Source organism: Spinacia oleracea, chromosome 4 (genome assembly GCF_020520425.1).
Source record: "Spinacia oleracea cultivar Varoflay chromosome 4, BTI_SOV_V1, whole genome shotgun sequence".
In the NCBI taxonomy this organism is placed as follows: Eukaryota; Viridiplantae; Streptophyta; class Magnoliopsida; order Caryophyllales; family Amaranthaceae; genus Spinacia; species Spinacia oleracea.
Window position 1 is genome coordinate 187,064,779 of NC_079490.1, and position 21,698 is coordinate 187,086,476.

Here is a 21,698-nt window from a genome sequence, read left to right on the forward strand (position 1 = left end):
AAATTGGGTAATCATTTTATAAAATATTATCATTTTAATAGTATTAACTTCTAATTAATTTAAGCATTTTAAAACTAAATAAAGTGGCTGGAAATTGAATGAACATGAATAATAATTAAGTTTAAGTTTCATTATTTTAATGATAGGAGGAGATTTCTAAATTAATGGATTGAATCACAAAGTGGTCCCCGTACTTAGTAATTCACGGTACGTACAAGTCTAGGGTGAGCAAACATGTTATGGATATGGTTTATGTTTGTTGAATTGAAGTAAGCAAGCATATTATAATTGGTTATGTTTGTTGAATTGAAGTGATCTGAACAAGCATGTTATGATTGGTTATGTTTATTGAATTTAAATAACAAGCATGTTGTGCAAGTATGGTTATGAATGTATGGTTTATTTGTATGCAAGGAATGATTTATGCTATTGTACGTAATGTCTAGCATGTTATGAGCCAACTATATTGTTGTAACACCCTAATAATTCCTTATATAATCTGTCTCTCTTTTTCCCTCTTCCCCCAGTAGAATTTCACTATGTGCAAGGAATAACTCTTTTACTCATCTGGATTGCTCATCCTTTTAGCGTCATCAGCAATTTAGAAAGCTACCTCAATATGGCACCTTAATGGTATTATTCAAGTATTGCAAGATATCAATGTTGAAGTAACCCTTCATACAACTTAACTGTTTGAGATATTTGATGGGTTAGATTTACATATAGTTTAAGGGAATGTAACAAATGCATCACTGAATTGTTTGGCATGACTCACTTAGGCCCCGTTTGTTTTGAAGGAAATTTTTTTATCAGAAAATGATTTTCCCATTTCCTTTTGATTGTTTTGTTAAGTGGTGGAAAACATTTTTGTTTTGTAGAGAAGGAATGCGACATTTTCTTCTCTACTCCATTACATTTCTTTTTTCACCTCCCACAAATCCTTTCCTTTCCACTTCCATTTCCTTTTTGTCCATAACTTTTCTTCCAAGGAAACCTAGAAAATTCTGTTTTCCCTTGAAAATTATGTTAACATTACCGTTGAAACAAACGGAGCCTTAGCCTTAACTTTTTAGGAGGCTTGGTGACTTCCATTTCTTTGTACTTGTGCAGCTTTGGGACAGGGGAATGATGTAGGGGTGAGTATTTTCCTACTCTTTTGACATTTTTCATTGTCTCTGTTATTTACGTACAGATCTTAGCCTGGTTCAAGACATTAGTTTGGGTACATTAGGCCTATCTTAGAATCTAAAAGTTTTTAAAGCTATTTTCATTTTACGCCTTGTTTTTCCAAGATTAGCTACATATTTTATGGCTCCTTCATCAGCAAGCATTTTGGTTGATCTTGTCAGAAAAATGGGTAGTACCATATAGTAGTAGAGTTTTAAGTTTTAGACAGAGAGATTGCTGGTACTATTACTTGATCGAAGAATTACAAGTACTATACGCACTAGTTGAAGACCTTAATCAGGCTTTAACCATCTGTGTCGTATTTAGCACATGGCCTCCAAAAGCTACCCACCGAGGGAGAGCACCTCCGTTAGATGTGTCTAAAGAGGGCTGTGGGCCGGGCCGGCCCGAAGCCCGACCCGACCCGGCACGAAAAGGCACGGCCCGGCACGAGCACGCAAAAAGCACGGCCCGGCACGGGCACGACGTCGTGGGTCATGGGTCGGGCCTGGGCCTTGTTTTTTTGAAAAAGCACGACAAGACACTGCACGACTCGACCCGGCACGACAAAGCACGTTAAATTTAGTCAAATTAGCCTTAGGCACGACGGGCCGGGCCGACCCGGCACGAAAGCACGTGGGCTTGGGCCGAGCCTGGGCCTTGTTTTTAACTTTTCGGCACGGCACAAACACAACGTGGGCCTGGTGTGGCCCGGCCCGGTTTGGCCCACGGCCCGTGGCTTGGCACGAAGCCCGGCCCGGCCCACAGCCATCTTTAGACGTGTCTAGAGAGGATGTATCCCCTTCTTTATCAGGTGCCATTCCTGTACAAGAGAACCGAGAGTTAAGAGAGTTAATGTTATATTTTGTGGCTGACAGGAAAATGCTGGGCACATCTTAAAGTCCTAAACAGTAAACATGGGTCATTGAGGGTATTATCTTCTTTGTTATTTCTTCCAATTTATTACAGATTATGTTGTCATCTTTCTCAGCGTCTGTCCTGTGACAGTGTGACTCCTGTCTCAATTTGGCCAATTTTGTTGCTGGCCCTATTACTTGAAGAGTTGTAATTGTACTCAGCACTTAGACTTCCTTGTTAGCTTTTTCTTTGTATACTGAACTAGTTGTTAGCTTCTTTTTCTTTAGCATTTTTAGAAGAATATTGACATATAACTTATGTTCATAACCTAAGAAATATATTCTGAATTCACCAAGCTTTTTGCAGTCGTGCAATGGGAGATGCTGGATCAGTACATTCTGCTGCAATGATTCAAAATGTTCAAAATATTGTCATCTAATTTGATACTTGCCTTAAATCAAGCTTGTCAAATCAGATGAAACTACTAAAATTGTCATACAAAGTATCTCAGCACCTCGATCTTGATAGGGCATCAGTAGCTACATTCTCCTTCCCGCACTTGTACAGAATCTCGATCATAACCAGGTCTAGTTGTAACATATTGTATTTACTGTTGGGAATATAATGCATTCGGAGGTTTTTATAAGTTTGGGCCCAGTCCGGTTAAGTGGCCCAGTGGGCTAGTAGGACTTAAACCCATCTTGTTTTGTTTCCTTTTCTTGTGAAACATATAAATACTCCCTATTATTCTTTTCCTAGTACAAGATATATTCAGATTCACGGGGAGACAGAAAACCCTAAATACAAACCCTAATATCTCCATTCGAGATCTGAGCAGTTCTTGAGCAATTCCAACCTTTGAGTTCGGGTTGTAGAATTCAGAGGTGTTGTGTTAACCTTGGGGGGCGTTCGTCACTATAAGCCTGCACCGGTAGGGTGGCGAAATTCGCTTCTAAGGCAGTGGCCTCCATACCACGATGCAATGCTATTCTTATGAGATCTACAATCAAGTAATATCATTTCCTTGTATATTATTATTTCTGATATCAACAGTTATTTTACCTACATTTACCAGTGTCTGAAACTCTTGAAAGTATCTTCATCCTGTGATTTCTCAATATAATGCCTATCTTCATATTCAGGCTTCATAGGCCCTTGTTGTTTACTTACTCTTGTGTTGTTACTCCTCTTGTTACATATATATCTTCCAGTGCCACATCTTACTATGCTCGTATTAACGATTTGTAGCTGTGATTAAGAAAGACCTAACAAGTTTATACTTATGATTACGGAACCATAAGCATGGTGAAGCATCAGACACCGTGACCATCTCGCGTCTGAGAATCCAACTATCCAAGCAACTGAGCAAGGTGGTGTGTTTGATATAGACCTGGTTATCGGGCGGGGCGGGTCAGGGTCGGTGCGGGTCAAAAGAGGGTCGGATATTGAAAGGGTCATTTTTAGCAGGTCGATAATGGGCGGGTCAAAAGCGGGTCGCGGGTCATTAGTGGGCGGGTCAAACGAGCAATGAAAAATGAAAAACAAAAGAGCCATGTTCAAGTACAAGTAAATACGAAGCTATACACGTAATTTTTTGTATCATTACTATTTTAATTTTCAAAATAGTTGTAGTATAAGTTTGACCCTATAATGACCATGTCCAATAGAGGCCCTGTCCAATAAGAGCTCTGCCCAATAAAAACCCTAACTTGACCCTAACCCTGTATCCATTGGAGTACCCTGTCCAATAACCAGGTCTAGTTTGATATTTCTGTTGTTGTCATTTGTTTCCAAACTTGATGATGCAAACTTGGAGGAATATGATACTCGGATATCAAAGGCACCCTTTGCGTCTTTAAAACAAAAGGAGAGGCAGCCATCACCAAGTTTATTTTGAAAAAACACTCCACTAGAAAACGAGTTTTGCACAAAATCATATGTAATGGAAAAACAAAAATGTATATATGTTCGTTTTGATTAATGCATGCTCTCTAATTTTTTAATTAAAAAACAAAATTATGCTCTCCTTTTCTATCTCCTTCCAAACGTGCTTCTAAAACTAGTTAGTTCAATGAAGTATGTTGTTGATTATTCAATTTAGATGTTTCATGATCACGTGTTAATAGCCGGAAAATTGCGATTTTGGCCAGAAAATTGTGATTTTGGCGGTATTATTGAACAAAATTGAAAATATAAGGTACACGCTCACAAAGTGAGGCAAAAAAAGATAATTTTTGACAATTTTGCATAACTCTATTTGGCCGGAACACCAAACTTTGTTAAAATGTACTGTACTTTCTTTTCTTTTTACTTGACTATGATCACTTGGCACATCAATAGAAAGAAAACTTACCTCAACAAAAATAGACTAGCATGTTATATTTTGTTTCTTTGAAGACTTTGTTAGAATTTGATTCATAATAATAATAATAATAATAATAATAATAATAATAATAATAATAATAATAGATAAATAGAAAGGTACTTGGTTTTATAATAATAAAAATAGGATCGTCCAATCCTTTTAGCGATAGTCAACAATCCTGCAACCATTTAAGAAAAAAGTAAGATTGGCAGAACCAGACATACTGGTCCCACACGACCATGGACGGCCATGGCGGATCACTGAACCAGACCACTCAAACTTAGTAATAACTACAGAGTAGTATAATATTCGTGCGATGCACGATTTATAATCTAAACATAACTTTATATGAAATCGGGTAAACGATTATCATTAAAATAGAGTTTATAGTTATTCTCCAAATTAGAATTAATGATGGATAAATTTGTTATTACTCATTCGATGTCTTATTTATTAAAACAATTAGGAAATTTTGTGAAACACTACCTTAAACTTTGCACGTTTTGTGAATTACTACCTTATAAAAAGTTTTTTATATTATGCTACCTTATAAGTTTGTTAAGTTTGAGTAACACTACCTTGTAACAGAAACCGTCAAATTGCTCCGTTTATGGGCCCCACCCCCAACGTTTCCCTCTATTTTCAGACTTGAATTTACGCCTATCCTCCCATTCACTTCCTAGCCAACTTTCTATATACTCCTTTCTCTTTCCTATGTCATCTTTCTCATCCTCTGTACCTTCTCATTTATTCGTCTCTCTCTTCTTCTTCACTCTCAACCACATATGCAAGGTTCCATTAATGATGATGATATAGCCCTGAGTCATCTTCAACACAACAGATTCTTCTCCATCTACTTATGCACAAAAGGGTATTTCGGAAAGATGAAAACGATAGGCAATGGTCCAAAAGATAAAGGAAAGGGGATAATGATGGCGCAACGACAAGGAGGAGCCCAAATTAGGTCTCAAAATGTTAAAATATGCGCTTTAAGTAGTATAATATGAGATTAGTGGTGAATTAGTTGTTTAATAGAAATCCTTAATTTTTTAATGCCACTGTCAAATTTTCAAATAAAAACCCTAATTTTTTATTGTCATTGAAATCCGCGAATTAATTGTTTAATGTTGTTGGAAACCCTAATGTGATTGTTTAATTGAATGTTTAATGTGAAAAATGATTAATCGATTGTTTAATTGAAAAACCCCTAATTTACATTGTATAGGGTTTTTGGTTTAATGTTGTGAAATAATTGTTTATTAATGGAAAAAGCAGATTATTATGCTTGACTCATCAATTTAATATTTTACAATGATTCCATGTGGTTACTTATTTGTTCGTGTTATGTAACCGAGTCGGACACTTGGCCACGTACCCGAGTCGGGGCTTGGACATGTACCCGATTCGAGAATTTATTATAATCACTCTTGATTTGCAGTTAATTTCCTATTAGTAATTATAATTGTAGGAATCAGCAGTTAGGTTATATTGATCTTGGAATAGTGGATTGGGGGGGAGGGGGGGTGGGGGTGGGGTAGTTTGTTTTCAATAAGGGGAAAATTGATTATGTTGGTGGGAAGTTGTATACAAAATTGACATTGTGGTTGCATGCGTTACCTGTTTTTAGTTTGAGGGAGCTTGTAATGAAAGGGATGAGTGGAACCATAGGGAGGATTATTGAGAATTTCAGTGTATGGTTTTGGCTACATGGGATTATTTTGACTAATGGTAGGAAGATTATACACACTCATGATGATATAGGGAGGTCATTGGAGACAAAAGATGTAGCTAACATGGTCATTTTGTACATAATTGAGGAATCCAAACCAACTTCTATTGGTCCATATGTTACCTACCAAACTGCCACCTTTAAACCACTAAGACCACTGAAACAACCTACACAAAACAAACCTTCTGGGCCACAAAGAACACTAACCTGGCCCATTAACACCAAACCTACTGACCCATCAAAACTGAGCCTAAAACAAGTGAAAATGGAACCACTTGATTCATAGAAGTTTTCCCCAGTTAGGAGAAGCCCAAGGCTTGGTTTTGATCTAGTAGTGATTTACATGGGAAAGGGTACAGTGACAAGTGAGAATTCATCAACTGTGAAAGCACCCAACCCAAAAAAAAAACCAACTGCCCAGCCACTGTCAATCTCATTGCCTCAGCCACTATGAAATCTAGTGTGTCTAAACCTACTCCCTCAAATCCATCTTCAGCTGTTCCTCACACTCCAGCCACACAAACACATTTATAAAAATACTAAAATCCCTCCCCATACCACAATTTCTCCATCAAAGACCCCCGCCACTCCCACAAAGCCTTCAAACCCACCTCTGCCTTCAAACCCACCTCTTCTTAGTCCATATTTGAAGAACTCTACCCCTAGGAGAAAGAGTGTAGCACAGAAGGTGAAAAAGGGGAAAGAAAAGCAAGAAAAGCAGGGAAGAATAAGGGAAAAGGAAAGAAAAAGGACCTCGGGGACTGTTTATTTGAAGATGGATGCAGGGATGAGTTTGGTGATTGGTCTGAAAGTGATTCAGACTTTTCAGATTTAGATGTGGACTTTGATCCAGGGGGAGGACAAAAAACAACTAGAGAAGGATGACTTGTTCTATGGGCCATTGCCTCGTGTTGTGAGGGAACTAAGTGAAGGAAATAATTCCCTTGGTCCAAGTTTGCATTTAAAGCTAAGTCTAATAAATGCGGTTAAATAATCCACAACTTACTCTTGAATGAAACATTATATATGCGAAACATTTTTTGGAAAAGATTGTATTCGTATTAGAGAACACACATATTAAAGAAAAGTAATTATGATAGATAATCTATGGTTATGTTAGGTAGTCAATGTAAATATATAAAGAGAATATAGTATAATTGTGTTAGATAATCACAGATAAATTATAAAGAAAACATAGTAACAATATGTAAGAATAATGTTATGGGTGACTCGTGAGATTAAAGTAAAATCATGCCATGATACTTGGCTCTAGATGTATTTTAATGAGTAAGTATACATAAAATCATAAAGTCAAAAATATCTTTTACAATAGTTACTTAATTTGTGTTTCATGTATTTTTTTTTTTTGGAACTAATTCACTATTTTACATAATGTAACTATGATTAACATGATTTATCAAATGAGTAGTAATAAAGTTAAAGATATTATATGAGTATTTTCTGCTGCTTAATTAGGTTACGATATTGTTCTATATATGTATTAGAGAGTATTTTTTTTAAAAAATATTTTTAATTAAAAAAGGAAGGCGAATCAATGAGTGACATTTGTCATCATCACATTGATTTCTTCTCTTTTATTATATTCTAGTCTCATATGCATGCAATGCATGACAATATAAGAAACAAATTTATTATTACAGTTTAACCTAATAATATGTAAAAAAAAGTTATTTAAAATCTTCTCTACTGAATAATGACTTTTGACTCTCTCTCATAACAGAAGCAAACAACCATTTGTGTTAGCAAACATCAAACCAGTGTTACAACATAGTATTAAAGTGAAACACAATACTTTTTCATGTGCATGCGATGCGTGAGAATATAAGAGATTTTGAATTTAAATGACGTTTGCCTACCCTGTTTTATTTTCCTCAATAAATTTGAGTAACCATTGTTTATGTGTTGTTCTGTTTTCCCAAATTATTAACATTAAAACAAACATGCATTATGGAGTGCCATAAAAAATAAGGAAGAGAGAATTAAGGAGTAATTGTTTGACTTTTTTTCCTCTTTTATTATTTTCCTGTTATTACTTTATTCCTTTTATGTTTTTTAATTATCATCCTAAACAAGTTTTCTATTATTATTTACTTAATACAATTTAAATTTATTTAATGGTCATTGAGGGTATTATAGTCTATTTATAGGGGGACACCAAAAGATCATTTACGTTAGTGACATAAGGAGTTCCCTTATAAATAAATAGAGATAGACAGTGCCAAGCGGCTATTGCCTATTGGTGAAGTTAAAAAAATACGGGAAAGTAACTGTTTACCTTTTTTCACTTATTTTAGAATTAATAAGTTTAAATAATACATATTACTCCCTCAATTTCGATCTTTTGTTCTTTAAGTTTGGTGTTTTACACGTTTATTAACGACTAATTAATGTGCATTGAGATTCCTCTATTTTTTTATTTAAACAAGGAAAAATTACGTTTGTTTATAATGTTTTTACTCTTATCAAAATAATTATATTGGGAAAATGAGAAAATTTTAATGTCCCAATAGAAAAGTGTGAGATATTAAATGACCCAATGAATTTAATTGGTTAAAACAATAATTGGACACAAATGTTGATAGAATACTAAGTCATTTATGTGATAATATAAAAGAAAATGTAAAAAACATTTTAAAATACCCAAAAAAGAAAACGCAAACACTACAAGAATTTGTATCTTTAACGACAACCTAATTACGACAGGTCGAAAATCCCGTCGCAAAAGCCTTTTGCGACGGGGCTAACAACCAAACAATGACGGGAATAACCGTCGCAAATGTCTTTTACGACGGGTTTACGACGAATTTACGACGGAATTTCTATTAACGACGGCCCCCTTTTATGACGGGTTCGCGACAGGAAATCCCGTCGTTAATCAACGATTATTGGCCTTTCGCGACGGGATTTCCCGTCGTTAATAGTACAATTTCTTGTAGTGAAAAAACAAAAAGAGACGAAAGGAGTAGTATTTTTTAATAGTGCAAGTTTGAATTTTTACTGTTACCTATGCACAACTTTAAAAATGTGTCTCAAGAATACTCCCACCACAAAAATTTGTATCTTTAACGACAACCTAATTACGACGGGTCAAAAATCCCGTCGCAAAAGCCTTTTGCGACGGGGCTAACAACCAAACATGACGGGAATAACCGTCGCAAATGTCTTTTACGACGGGTTTACGACAAATTTACGACGGGATTTCTATTAACGACGGCCCCCTTTTATGACGGATTCGTGACAGGAAATCCCGTCGTTAATCAACGATTATTGGCCTTTCGCGACGGAATTTCCCGTCGTTAATAGTACCATTTCTTGTAGTGTCCATATTAACTACACAACTTCTATATATATAGAACAACACATCTTAAAATGAGCACACTTTAAGCTACAAATTATAATTAGCAAATAGAAACACCTAATTTAAATGATCACTTATAAGTTTCAACTTTTCCATCCTTGTAAAGTAATGATTATCCCAGAGACGTACGTGGGTAACATGTAAAAATGTTGAAACCATAAATCATCAACCTATTCCTAAGCACAAAAATACAAGAATTCAACTTACGACAAGAATCAAATATAAGATGCTTAATCTTAATTTTGAGCTTAATCTTAATTTTGAACTTAATCTTAATTGATTAATCACAATCTAAATGACCACGGTCGATAATTAATTAACTTCGATCAACTTCCATCCTCGTGAAGTAATGATTATATATTAGCTCATAGTATATGCGATGTACCCTAAATATTTATGCATGAAACTTGCTAATAGTTGAAGTATATCTATGTTACGTATTTTCTCCTTTCCTTAAATAATGCACCATGGTTGATTTTACGTTTTTAAACATCTATTTTGACTCTTTATATCTCGAATTATCTATAAGCAAAATTATAAAAATTGATATTTAGAAAATATTTATCTATATGAATCTAACAAGATCTTACATGACAATAATTTTTCTTAAGTATTAAGCGCAAAAAATTACCAAATGAGTGTGAATAGTGTAAAAAACCAGACGGTCCGATATTTAAGGAACGGAGGAAGTATTAAAAGGCGTCTATAAGAAAGTATACGTGACACATGCCGGTTTGTTTATGGGTCGTTTGTTCAATGTAATTTTCATATACATAAGAAAATACTCCCTCCGTATTTATTAAGAGATACACTTGGCCGGACACGGGTATTAAGAAGAAGAAGAATTGAATGAAATAAAGTAATAAAAACAAGTGGGGTTAGGTATATATTTTAATAAGTAAAACAAGTGTGGATCATGTCATTTTAGGGGGTGGGGGTGGGGTGTAGTTATGAAATTATTTGTTTAATATGGTGGTGGGACATATGATATACTAGATAGATTATTTAAATAAATGGTGGGGTTGATAAGTTACTAAAAATGACAAGTGTATCTCTTAAATAAATACGGCCGGAAAAGGCAAGTGTATCTTTTAAATAAATACAGAGGGAGTATGAAACATGGTTTGCATAAGGTTTGAAACTCTGCCCTTGAGTTTAAGTAATAAAACTTTTACGACTAAGCTATTACATGTTTCCTATTATCATTGCAAAAATAAATAAATAAAGTAAATGTGAATGTTATCAATTTAGTAACCCGGGGCATCGCTTGGTCCCAAAAACTAGTTGTAGTTAAAAAATATGGTTGCTTAAAAAATTGATATTGCATACCAAATTATAATAATACTCCCTCCGTCTCATTTTATTTGCTCTACTTTGACCAAAAAGCTCTCACGAAAATTGATCAAATGGAAAAATTGAGACAAATGGAGTAAATATGGAGTAACTAACTACTCCCTCCGTTCCTAAATAAGTGTCACATTTTCATTTTTGGCGTTTCCTTATAAGTGTCACATTTCTATTATTTTGAACATGTACTTTTCCCACTTTTCCATACACTTTTCACACTTTTTCATACACTTTTCTCACTTTTCTATAAATCATAATTACTTTTACTTACACATTCTACACTTTTCCACTTTTCAATCCCCACATACACTTTTATTTGTACTTTATTCAATTAAACAATTATCTACTTTATCATTTCCCCAAAAAAAACATTCTCGGTCATTAACTCTTACACTTTACAATTTTATTAATTACCGTGCCCGAGCCCAAATGTGACACTTATTTAAGAACGGAGGGAGTATTAAAGACGGTCATAAAGTAATGATTACCCCCATAGACTCGGTATAGTCGAGCCGAATAAATGAGTTGGTAGTTTTGTACATAATAATAATGAGTAATATATTCATGCATGCACATTGATGTATTAAGTCAAGGACTCTTTACTCTTTAGGGATGGGGACATGGGGTGTTCCATCAAAATGTTGTTTCCATCATATCGATCACTTTCGGAAAAAAGAGAAGATAAAAATGATGCTAACTTTGTGATGTTTTCTTTTGAACAAAATTTCTTCCTTTCCTGGTAAGATTCCAACCAAAATATTCCCCAAAGGACATACTTTTTAGCCACCAGATCTGTTGAGGAAATGAAATAACTTCAAATTACTGTTTGTCCCTCTTTATTTACAAAACTGATTGATATATAAATAGGATATATCCCAGTCGGCAGAAAATCTTTTTTATTTATAAATAAATTATACGGAACAAATGTACATACTGTCTCCAATAGTCTGATTCTTTCAGAGGACACAAGGACAGATATTGAAATTCAACTAAGATATGAGTCTTTCTCAAAAAAAAAGAAAAAAAAAAAAAACTAAGATATGAGTGCTCCTCGTGTCCCAAATTAGTAGCATGGAGGTAGTGGTAGTGAACGATGAATTTATAGTAAAGTTTTAAACAATATGTATAGTTTTTATTGTATTTTACAATATCAACCGTCAGTTTTACCGAAACACTCATATTAGTTATCCGATACTTTAACAACTAACCGTTATCTACTACTATTCATGGCTACTTGTCACCGCTAGTTTGCCAAACATGGCCTTAATATTTTCTATTTATTTTTTTACCCAACGTGGCCCCACATGTTAATTTTGAACAATAACTGTTAAGTGGTGGTAAATTTAAGAAATTGCACTACAAGAAATTGATTAATTTCTGACCGCCAAAAGTAGTTGGTAAAACGCGAAAAACGGTTGGTAAAAGTTTTATCAACCGCCAACGGTCGCAAAATGGCGGTCAGTATTCACCTGGACGGTAATTAAGAAAACTCCGACTGAAAGGCGGTCGCTAAAATTTACAGACAGAACTAGCGACCACCTTGGCAGTCACTAATTTAGTGACCGCAAAGACAGTCACTAATTTAGCGACTGCCTTGGCGGTCACTAATTTAGCGACTGCCAAGGCGGTCACTAAATTAGCCAATAATGAAATCGTGAAATCGTGGCCAATAATGGAGAGAGAGAGAGGGGGCTGCGGCCATGCACCGATTATGGCCAATAATGAAATCGTGGGGAGTGGGTTGTTTAAAGATAGGTTATGAAATAATTAGCTAAGGTTTGATTGCCTAATTTGTTTCAGGAAATAGCTAGCTAATATGGTTGAGCCTCAACTAAGTAGTCCGTACTTTGTCTTTCATTTACAAACCTATTTACCGTAAGCTTTTGTTCACAGGAGAGATAGAAGAGTGTAAGAAAATGGGGTGGATAAATTAGCAAAAACTAATTATTCATTTGCGTCAGTTTAGAAATTACTATATTTCAAAGTATAGCGTATGTAAAATCCGATAAAAAATTAATATGTTTTTTCAAATGATGATTTAAGTTGACCATCTCAAAGAGTTTAACCTGGTTTTTCTCTTCTTATTAATTGCATCCATTTTTTTTTTTGAGTGTGAATAGTCAAATTCGATCTTGTGATCTATCGTAGATATACACACAATCTTGAACAGTAAACCATGACACCATTGTAACCATGAGTTACAAGGCCCGGCCCTAGGGGATAGGCGAGGGGTGCGACCGCCTAGGGTCCAATGCGGAAAGGGGCCCCAAAATAATAGCATGTCCAGTAAATTAGTACTATGAATAAACAACGCATTAAATACATATTTTATTCCCTTGGCTCATTATTTTTCTTGTTTACTTCCTTTATTCGTTCAACTCTTTTCTTTTCTTTTTTTAAACTTTGTCAATATTTTTATTTTTGTGTTTGTTAGCTTGTATTGTAATTTTTTTATTTAAATTTACTTTTTAGTAACTAATTTTCTCATTTATAATATTTCGTATTTATAGTGTCTCAATTATTTAAACCCCTTATTTGTATTAGCTCTGTCCTTTACAAGAGAATTAAGTGTTACGTTAAGTTTATGTACATAGCATTTGACTTTTAGTACTCAATTCTAATTTATGTAACTATACGTGGGCGAAAAAATGCTTATTTGATGGACTATGGGACTATAAGTTTTAAAATATATATCAAATTTTAATGAAGACAAAATTAATTGATACTTTTATATGTTCAAAATGAACCTTTATTGAAACAAACAAAAAAAAAATCTTTATGCCCATTAATTATCTTGTAATTAAGTAAGTATTTAGTTTATTGAAATATTTTATGAGATCGACTAGAGCAGAATTTTGAAATTCTAGGATCATGCGAAGGAGATATGATAATTTTTTTATTAATTTGAATTCAACAATATAATGGATTTAACAAAAAAAGTTATGATATTATTTCAGTTAAAGACGTATCATTTCGGAAGGGATCCTGATCCATTATTTCGCCTAGAGCCCTCAAAATATCAGGATCGGGGCTGTGAGTTAGTGTGTTAGAGATAGTCTATTTCTTAGATTTTCTGATAGCTATTCCCTCCGTATTTATTTAAGAGATACACTTGGCCGGGCACGTGTATTAAGAAAAAGAATTGAATGAAATAAAGTAATAAAACAAGTGGGGTTGAGTATATATTTTAATAAGAAAAACAAGTGGGGACCATGTCATTTTAGGTAGCGGGGGTGAGGTTGGGGTGTAGATAGATTATTTAATTAGATGATGGGATTAATAAGTTATTAAAAATGGCAAGTGTATCTCTTAAATAAATACGGCAAAAAAAAACAAATATATTTCTTAAATAAATACAGAGGGGGTAATTCTTATCAAGAGATAGAGTGGAAGTGGAAGTGGAAGTGGAGAGAGACTAAAAGTGGGGTAAATAAAAGGTAACCCACAATTGAATAATTGATGCTCATGGCGGACAACTATACTATTTCCGTCAAAACGAGATAAGGAAAAAAAACTCGCAATAGACTCACAATAGGGTCCTACTCCGTAGTATCAAACGTTGCCATGACTACTGACCTTCACTGAATAACAGGTCTACAAACATAGTACGGACTACTATTTCCATGCGTGTGCATTATATATGTGCAAAAACCCAAACAGTCATACTCCGGGAGTGGAATTTCGGCATGCTGTGATGTACTCCCTCCGTTCCTTTAAGTTGTATCCATTTGGGAAAGTGGGGGTGGGGGGTTTAAGAAAATTGGAATCTTGGTTTGTATTGGTATAAGTGTAATGATTGGGTGTAAGAAAAATAATTGTATGTAAGAGATTATAATAATAAAAAAATAATAATAAAGAAATTAGGTAAGAGAGATGAGTGATAATGATGAGTGATAAAGGAGGTGAGAGAGTGGGTATATGGGGAAGGGAAAAGAATTAAATAATAGGGGTGGGGAAATTTAGGTGGGAATATGGGTAGAATCTTTAGGTATTTTGGTAATTAGATAGAAATATAAGGGTATTTTAGGATAAAATGTATGTCCAAAAATAGAAACGGGTACAACAAAAAGAAACGCTTAAAATGGAAACGGATACAACAAATAGGAACGGAAGGAGTACATCACAGGGCATTTTGTGTACCATTCATTAAAAAGAAAGTACCATTTCGTTAAACGGAGTACCATTACGATAAAAACATGTACCATTACGATAAAAATATGTACCATTGGTCCATTACGATTAAAACATGTACCATTGAAATTCAATTTATTTACAGAAATGCCCTTGTGATGTGTTTCATGCCGAAATGACTTCCTCGTCATACTCCGTCACTTTCCGTGTGGCATTTGGTCTGTCGATAAAAAAAAGGGTGATGATAAAGGTCGCAAGTTGCGATGACATTTAGTTGTCGCAATCTTACGTGTCGCTGTTTAATTGGTACATATAGGCGCCACGTAGGCTATGCATCATTAGAATATTTTTACTATCAATGCATTATTTTTACTATGAAATTATGTAAATAAGGTAGTCGATATAAAGAAGGAAACAAATTAGAATATTAAGATTTTTTTTACCTTTTTTTGAAAAATGTATAATAGTTATATAAGTTAAATATTTTAATTTCCAATTTAAATCATGACACACAAGTATGCCATGTCATCATTGTGACACGGCTTAAAGGTCGCATGTTGCGACCTTTATCATTTTCGTAAAAAAAATTCACTTTGTTACTAAAATGATCATAAGACCATAACATTATTCTCACATAAAAAATACATTTAGTTATCACTTTTGTATTTCTTCATTCCATTCCAATTTTTAATAGATCAATTTTGTCGGGAGAGGCAAACAATAAGGTTCCATCATGCCCAACTCTTAGCATAGATCAATAGAACCATTGATATTTCTTCTGTTCTTAAAAAATTGCCCCCATTCTTTTTGGAGTGTTTCTTTAAGTTTACCCAATACGTTATATGGTGAAGTAACTTTTTACGGCTACTTGCTATCTCTCTATCTTTCTCCTCGTGGGCTTTTTTTATTTTTATTTTTATTTTTTATTTGTAGGTTCTTTCTCTTTATGGGCTTAATTACCAACCTATATACACAATTTACACTAAAATATTAATAATGTGAGACTTATTACATTAATAAAATGATGTTTCTTATTTCGTATGGGACAATATTTTAAGAATAGATGAAGTAGTATAATGAGTATAACTCTACTCTAATCCGACGTGAGTAATATTTTTTTCACAAAATGAGTTTGGTGTTACACTGAGACCTATTGATGCCGACACAAACTAAAGTGGCTTAATTGAACACTTAATGGGAAATAAGAAAAATTAAGAGTATTCAATTGGAAAGAATAAAGGAAAGAAAGAAAACAATATAATAACAATTTTTCACTTTAAAATTTCGTGACAAATCTATGATACAAAATGCAAACATTACACATTTTACACATGAATGCTCGAATTATACGTAGTACATAATTACACAATATACGTTAACCATGGTATTTAACTTTATTAATAATCAGGCATCTGGAGATGATATTTTGAAGAAGTATTTACTTCTTATGAATTTATTCACTTTTGTCTTAATTTTTCAAGTGAAATGGGTAAAAGAATATTGTTATTTAATTACAACAGGATATTCTACAAAATCAAATTATCCACGTAGTCGATTTTGCAATTTCATAATTTTTTTTTTAAGATCATCAAGAATCTAGAACTTAAGTTTGGATAGTATTTTAGTTTCTTACTTCGGGTTTTACGTTTTACATATGACACAACAATATTTAGATATATTTTGGTATCACCATACAATAAACATTGTAGTTAATATAGTCATTTCATAAATCTTTTACACTTTTTATAGGTACTCATGCAATAGCACGGGCACATACTAGTGATAGTATTAATAAGATATCATTATGGTAGTTTTTTATTAAGAAATTTAACAATATTCATGTGCAAGGTGTACTACACCAAGATAATTTTTACCTAAATTTTTGTAATTTTTAATATGGTTTGATTAACTTTTTTTTGAAGGAGATTTGATTAACTTTTATATTATTAAAGAAAAAAAAATAGATGGATCGGATAAACATTTTATAGGGTTAAATGGTTCCATTATATGTTATTAGTAAAGGAATAATTTTTATAAAAATGTAAAATTTTGTCACTAAAGAATAGATACACTAGGAGTTACAATTATTACTTCCCGACGTATTATTTTAGGAGTTACAATGTCATTTTTGATAACTTTTACGCTCGATCACTCCTTGTTTATTATTTCTTACTTCCTATGGGCTCACTTATATCATAAATTATTCCAATTTTAGTAACTCTTACACCTCACTTGCATTTTATCTATTTAATTATTGTCAACTATACCACTTGCATCGTTATTATATTAAACTCAACTAAGCTTCCTTAATACTTGTGTCGGTCAACATGTAAACCCTAAAAATTACGGAGCGAGTAACTTTTACACATATCAGGGCTTTTAAGCATTTTGGGTTAACTTTTACTTCGGTGTACAATATTTATTATACACCACAACTTTAAATGAGAATTTGTGTTAAAAAAATAATGAAAATTCTATAACTATACTAAAGAGAGGCCCTAGATGCAAAACGGACACATATCACTCTCATATTGATTATTTTTCCCGCTCTTTTTTCTTCCTCTAAATAAGTGAACTTAATTACATAATTAATTTAGTAATGTTTATTATGTGAGAATTCTTTTCCAACTAAAAGATTATTTGATAGTGAATAATTTATGGCATATTATCATATATGAACTTAATATTAGCACAGTACAAATATAAAATTTAAAGGAAAAATTGTCAAATACAACCCAACAAACTTAACACTTTACGAATTATAGACCTAAACTTTATACCCCACTTTAAATTACAACCCCGATTCACTTTCCATCGAAAACAACCGGAAAGTGATGTCATTTAACAATTATAAATAATTTTCAAGAAAAAAACATTTGCCTGTAATTTCCCCCAATTACACAACAATGGTTCATCATCATCAAACATGACGCATTATCATAAAGAAAAATTCCCAGTAATTTTCCCCAATTATACAACAAGGGATCATCATTATCAAACATCACGTCATCACGCATCATCAAAACTTGGTCTTTGAAAGATGCAGGGGCACGAAACGCCGGAGGAGGAGAAGGAAGAGGGGTAAGTTGGGTTGGGCGGAGGTGGTTTCATTCTGGGCGTTGGCGGAACTGAGTGGTTCGCGGCGAAGGAGGAGAAGAGGATGGTCGGTTGTGGCGGGGCCATGGGTGGGATAGTGGTGGTGGTAGAGGAGGCGAAGGCCGTAAGGTTGTCTGTTGTTGCTGATGATTTTGTTAATGGTGGATTTAGTGATGGTGATTGTAATGATGAATAACAAATGATAATAACGACTTTGATGATGATGATGATGATGATGATGAGAACTTAGAACGGAGTGAAGTGAATGAACTGCAAGAGTTTTGATGATAACGATAAGTAATTTTCTTTTTCAAATTTTGCTTAATTGTTATTTTTATATTTAAACTAGATTTGAAACCAGTTTACTTATTCATTTTATTATAGCAATCTAACAAGTAATAGTCTTATCACAAATTCTTATTTACAGTGTTGTACAATAATTATCGTACATCGGAGTAAAAGTTAACTCAAAATGCTTAAACGTTATGCTTATATATGTAAAAGTTATTTATGTTTTAGTGATAATCTTTTTCATTTTAATAAAACTTATTTCTTCAGAATCACTAATAATGTATAAAATTAATCATTTAATCCATTAAAATGTTTATCTATCAAATTCTTTTTACTAATATAAAAGTTAATCAAAATTAGGTTAAAGTTACAAAAAAAAAATGGGCTAAAGTTATCTTGGTGTACAATAAATTTTTTGTACACCTTGTGCGCGCAAGACCTTTTGTAGTCTTATATACAATATATGTTTTGTTAATCAATACCAGATACTTTTTAGCAATTGATTATAAAAATCTAATAAGTAGCACTTCCTCGGTTGCTCCTTTCATAATATTTCTCATGTTTACTATTCATGTGTTCAAACTTTAAAAGCTTAGATCGTAATCAGTAATATGAATAATAGAAAAAATATTAACGTGTGGGGTCTCATTGGATTTTTTTAATGTAAATTTTCTAAATACGGAGTATCAAATTTTTATATTTTTTTTAGTAAGGCGAATTTAAAACTATTGATGGTCAATGTTTTTTTAATCAATATCAGAAGAAGTGGTAAAAGATATGTTTAAAATTACTCTACTGAAACATTAGACGAATAGGGGGGCGAATCTAGGATTTTATAGTTTGTCAAAAATTAAAACGTTGATTATATGAAAACCCGTACTTGCAAAGAATTTAATGTGAATCAATAAACAAAACAATATAATTTAATAATATATTATCAGATAAATTGAACATTACTGTTAAATTGAAATTTATAGAAATCATACCTTGATCATTCTTATGGATATATCTGCAAGATGCACACACACACACAAAAAAAAGATAATGAACAAAATAATAATCCGTAATACAAGTCACTATGAACAAACAGAGAAATTCAAATAAAAATAATTTACATGAGGGTAAACAAAAAAAAAGTTATTCAAACAAGGTATAGAGAAATATAATTCAAGGTTATTTTCTTAACAATATGCAGATAAACACAAATTAAGACATTGATGAACACATACATATGAACATTCAAACATGTACCAAAGAAAAACTAAGCAGAGTACTACAATATATACTACGTACCAAAGAGAAAATAAAGTTAATCTATACCTAGTATTTAAAAAGGATAACCATATATTATTGAACGGATATTTCATGAAATGCCCTCGAGTTTTTCCATAATTCACCAAACGCCCATCAAGTTTCAATAATTCATAAAATACCCCTCACAATTCGTACAAATACCCAACATACCCTTACTAATAACGGACCGTTAGTCTGCCGTTAGCCAAGTTTTCAATTCACCCAAATGCCCCTATTCTGAAACTTATTTCACCAAATGCCCCTATTGTGAAACTTATTTCACCAAATGCCCCAAACTTAACTATAGCTATTTTGATGTTTCAGCGACTAGTTTTTGTGTTTGACAGGTAGCTGTTGGTCACGGTTGACTATAAAAGCCCCTTTGCTGAATGGTTCTTGTAAGTTAGATGTTATTTTGATTTGCTTTGCTAATTTCATAAGATTTTTGTCATGAGTTTTCTTTCAAAATCATCATCTACACCCAATGAGTCCACATATATTAGAGTACCTACCAAATTTTGTTATTGTGCTAGGAAATTTGTCATTCGAAGCTCTGATACAACACTCAATCCACAAAGGTTGTACTACAAGTGTGATCCTTGAAACAATCTGAGATGGTGAAAGGGAGTAGTTGAGCAAAAAAACAAGGGGCAACAACACGAAGGACAATGCGGGGGAAGCTTAGACGAAGGAGAAAGTATTGAAAACAGGCGAAACAGTAAGATGCAAGAAGAATTGAAGCAAATGAAGAAGAAGCTAAAACAACAACAAAAAGTAGTCAAAGTTGTAATACAAATGGGGATATTGATGTTTGTAATTTTACTGTTTGTAATCATGAAGTAAACACAAGTAATGAGAAACAAATTCACATTTCATAAATAATTGATGTTGCATAATCTGCACAAAATACCAAACTGGGAAGCATTTCTGTTTTTAGCTTCACTTACAAAACATCTTTGCACCAACTACATTTAATGTTATTTTGTACTCAATGAATATGTGCAAGATCAAAACAGATGTGCAAAAAACTACCCCAAAAAGCATTAGCAGCTATCCAGAAGAGCTTGTGGAACACCACTTCAACCTCTATTCCTACCACAATAACAAAATTTGTTAGGTACCCTAATATATGTGGACTCATTGGGTGTGGAAGATGATTTTGAAAGAAAACTCATGACAAAAATCTTATGAAATTAGCAAAGTAAAGTAAAATAACATCTAAAATACAAGAACCATTCAGCAAAGGGGTTTTTATAGCCAACCATGACCAAGAACCACTTTTCAAACACAAAAACTAGCCGCCGGAACATCAGAATAGCTATATTTAAATTTGTGGCATTTGGTGAAATAAGTTTCCTAATAGGGGCATTTGGTGAAATAAGTTTCAGAATAGGGGCATTTGGGTGAATTGGAAACTTGGCTAACGGCGGACTAACGGCCCGTTATTAGTAAGGGTATGATGGGTATTTGTACGAATTGTGAGGGGTATTTTATGAATTATTGAAACTTGATGGGCGTTTGGTGAATTATGGCAAAACTCGAGGGCATTTCATGAAATTTTCGATTATTGAAAGACATGTGTCACCATAGATTATTGGAAGCCATGTGTCATCTCTCATTTCATTCATCAATTCATTATTAGTTTTTTTTATTTTTTATTATTGTTTCTATGTTTTACAACTTTAACTCCTCTTCCACTTCATCTTCCTTATCCAACATCAATTACTAATAGTCCAATATACACATTAACCTCTTCCACTTAATTCACCCCTTTAACATTCAATATTAATTCAACATATAATTTTTATATTTTTTCAACATTCAAATTAGGGGTGACAATTTCATCAAAGTCCGACGGATATTCGAACAACCCGAACCGAATTTATGGTTGAAACCCGATAAAACACTATTGTTAAACGGGTGGCGTGTGGATCGGGTGATGGGTCGGGTCGGATTCGGGTAGAGCTTCATCCAACCCGTCACCCGATCCATCATCTGATCCATCATCTGATCCATCCATCCATCCATCCGTTAAAATTATT

The 21,698-nt window shown here is 33.4% G+C and overlaps 2 long non-coding RNA genes across 2 annotated transcripts; both read left to right on the plus strand.

Moving 5' to 3' along the window:
• Window positions 1-611: 611 nt before the first annotated feature.
• Window positions 612-3,190, plus strand: LOC110782600 (uncharacterized). The gene is made up of 2 exons (XR_002531951.2): window positions 612-1,136; window positions 2,392-3,190. It is a non-coding gene; the product is annotated as an uncharacterized lncRNA (long non-coding RNA).
• Window positions 3,191-17,632: 14,442 nt separating this feature from the next.
• Window positions 17,633-20,538, plus strand: LOC130459787 (uncharacterized). The gene is made up of 3 exons (XR_008919389.1): window positions 17,633-18,369; window positions 20,004-20,054; window positions 20,190-20,538. It is a non-coding gene; the product is annotated as an uncharacterized lncRNA (long non-coding RNA).
• Window positions 20,539-21,698: the final 1,160 nt, after the last annotated feature.